Source organism: Otolemur garnettii, unplaced genomic scaffold, assembly GCF_000181295.1.
Source record: "Otolemur garnettii isolate 467f Iridium unplaced genomic scaffold, OtoGar3 scaffold00187, whole genome shotgun sequence".
Taxonomy (NCBI): domain Eukaryota; kingdom Metazoa; phylum Chordata; class Mammalia; order Primates; family Galagidae; genus Otolemur; species Otolemur garnettii.
The window spans coordinates 236,544-239,946 of record NW_003852582.1 but is presented as its reverse complement, the minus strand read 5'-3'; the positions used below and the strand labels follow the sequence as shown (position 1 = coordinate 239,946).

The window sequence follows — 3,403 nt, the reverse complement described above, 5'->3', positions numbered from 1 at the left end:
TCACTTGAGCCCAGGTGTTGGAGGTTGCTGTGAGCTGTGATGCCACAGCACTCTACCCAGGGGGACAGCTTGAGGCTCTGTCTCAAAAAAAAAAAAACAAAAAAAATAAAACAAATGTAACTCATTAGTTGAAAACTGCATCTAGCCTAGATTTAATTATACATAAATTACTGAAATTTCTGAACTATTAGTCTCAAAGTAGCATGAGACTGAAGGCAACATAGTTCTACCACTAATATAAGTGTACTTCTCATAATTTCAGATCTTTTTCTATTTGTCTTTTTTCACCACTCAACATAAACCTTTATTAAAAATACTTACCCAACTTTGTATTTCCAAGACAATTAATCTTACTTCAGCATAGGGCTTAGGTCATGATAATCCTCAGTTTTAAACACCAGCCAGTTGCTTTTAAACATTATTTCTAGTCTATAAAACAGGTCTTCTGGTTTGGAGCACAAGAATGGAAACTTCTTAACTCCTAAAATTAAAAAAAGTATTTTAAGAGCTTTCAAATTTGTGTTTCATTATGTTCTTTTTCCTCCTGTCAGAAAAACATCTATTGGCAATGGGAGAAACAAAATTTGGTTAAGTAACAACAAGAAAAAGACCCTTAAATATAAAACAAGGAATAGTATGTGAAAATCAGTTTTTTCAGTGGATAAAATCACAAGTATTAAGCTGCTTGAGATTTTCAGATTCCACTCTTTTATTTGTTGAATAACAGAGGTATACACATTCTGTTGTCAACAAACATTTAGAGATTTAGTGCTGTATTTGAAACAAAAATGTTTAAAAAAAATTAAGGATGGGGGCAAAGACTTAAAGAACATGAATCTATTTTGATACCAATTTGTTAAAATTCTGAAAAGTTACTATTCTCTTTAAAAGCACAAACAGTATCTACTAGTGTACATGTAACGTTTCCAGAGTGTAACAATAACCTATCTACATTACAGAATAATAACTATAAACTAAAAGATATCCAAGAATTGGGGATTAGTTAAATAAGATATGTATTTGATAGCCTTGTAATATTTATTCAGTCAGTAAAAGTTAAGATGTTCAGTTCAAATTAAACAAACAAGTCACAAAATAGTATGTATGGTATAATCTCATTTTTGTTTTAAAAATAAATGTTTTTGTATACAGTGGTCATGGGTGGGTTCAACTGTAGTTGACATTTTTTCTCCATTGATTTTGTAATAAAATATTTTTCTTCCAAAAATGATTTACTATTTCGTATCAGAGTGCATATGTTACCTTCTTAAATTCACAACAAAGAGAAAAAAGGATGGTGATCATAAAAGAACAAATAATTCTAGACTGACTGACAATCCAGGTTAGAGAGATTTAAAACCTGGATTGTGAAGTCAAAGGACATCTGACCACCACATCAAATTGGCAAATCAATGACAACAAATCTTATGAGATCAGCCAGGTACAGTAATGTCTATAATCCCAGGACTCTGAAAAGCTGAGGCAGGAGGACCTTAAGCTCAGGAGTTCAAAATCAGCCAAAGTGAGAGTGCGACCCCCCTCTCTACTAAAAAAAGTATAGATAAATTAGCTGGGTGTTGTGGTGGGTACTGGCAGTCCCAGTTACTTGGGAGGCTGAGGCAGGAGGATCATTTGAGCCCAGGAGTCTCAGGTTGCTGTGTGCTAGGCGGAGGCCACGGCAACCTACCCCAGAGCGAGACTGCCTCAAAATAAATAAATAACTAAATAAAAATAAAAACAAACTTTTTGAGATTCAATACTTTTTTTCTAAGACAGAGTCTCACTATGTTGCCCTTGATAGAGTGCTGTGGCATCACAGCTCACAGCAACCTCAAACTCTTGGGCTTAAGCAATTCTCTTGCCTCAGCCTCCCAAGTAGCTGGGACTACAGGCACCCACCACAACACCCGGGTATTTTTTTGTTGTTGTTGCATTTGTCATTGTTGTTTAGCTAGCCAGAGCTGGGTTTGAACCTGTTGTACGTGGCCAGCACCCTAACTGCTGTGCTATGGGAGCTGAGCCAAAATTCTATATATATATATGTGTGTGTGTGTGTATATATATATATTTTTTTTTTTTTTTGGCTGGGGCTGGGTTTGAACCACCACCTCCAGTATATGGGGCCGGTACTCTAGTCCTTTGAGCCAGAGGCGCTGCCCAAGATTTAATACTTTTGAAACTAATTTAGTTAAAATTCCGGATAAATTTTGTTGGGAGACCATTCTCCATAGGTCCATAGTGTTCTGCATGTCTTACAAGCAAAGCACTTACATTCTTTTGCTCTAGACTACAGTCTCAAGGATGTTAGTATAATGAAGAGCGTTGAAAGGCATGCTTATTATGCAAAATACAGATTTGGGCTCCCTAGGCTCAGAGTTCCTGTCTTGTAATGCAACACACTCCACATCCAGGTGACTTCTGGGGCACTCTGCATCATCCTGTGGGAACTGGGGCATGAGGAAAATTGCTAATATTCTGGCTACCATTGTAATTCATCTCTTAGAGTCTGCATCTTCTACAAAACTATGGCAGGCTAAGTTGTTAGCTTGCAAATAGAGTAAAATCTCTGATCCTCTTGTTCTTGTACTTTTTAAACTATTTTTCCAAAAAGCCACCAGTGTTGTATGTGCAAGAACTAATTATCTACAAGTATTTTATTAATTCTTCCATACTTACCAACATAATAACACCTGACAGTAAACCTGAAGAAAAATAGTACAACTACATGTTAGAACTTTTGTTATTAAAAATTTTATGTTTGGTGGGTGCGGTGGCTCAGGCCTGTAATGCTAGCACTGTGGGAGTCTGATGTGGGTGGATCACCTGAGCTCAGGAGTTCCAGGCCAGCCTGAACAAGAGCAAGACTCATGTCTAAAAAGTAAAACAAAACAAAACAAAAAAGCTGGGCGTCTGTAGTCTCATCTATTTGGAAGGCTGAAGCAAGAGGATCACTTGAGCCTAAGAGTTTGAGGTTGCTATGAGCTAAGATGCAAGGCACTTTAACAAGGGTGACAAAGTAAGACTCTCAAAAAATAAATACAATTTAAAAATTAAAAAATTAAATTTTATGTTCTTTTCATTCTGAGCAACTGCAATTTGGTGTCTAACGTGTTCATTGTTGGAGCCAACTTGTTAGTAATGAAATCATTTGTACATCAATGTATTAGAAAAGGATCTTTTGAAACCAAGTGTGCATCCACTCAACAGATTTTATGTCCACGGAGGTCTAACTGAGGTCCCCCAAACACATTCAATTTACTGTAATAATTTTAACAAACAATTTATAATATATTAGGATCTTAATTTTTTTTTGAGACAGAGCCTCAAGCTGTCCCCCTGGGTAGAGTGCCGTGGCATTACAGCTCACAGCAACCCCCAACTCCTGGGCTCAAGCGAGTCTCTT

General features: G+C 36.7%; 1 protein-coding gene across 1 annotated transcript in view; it reads right to left on the bottom strand.

The window, feature by feature from the left end:
- The window catches only part of PHOSPHO2 (phosphatase, orphan 2), a 9,381-nt gene that overhangs the window by 4,634 nt on the left and 1,344 nt on the right, over positions 1-3,403 (bottom strand). The window contains exon 2 of the mRNA XM_003800857.3: positions 322-481. The gene's annotated coding sequence lies outside the window, so the exon portion shown is untranslated. The remainder of the gene's footprint in view (positions 1-321; positions 482-3,403) is intronic.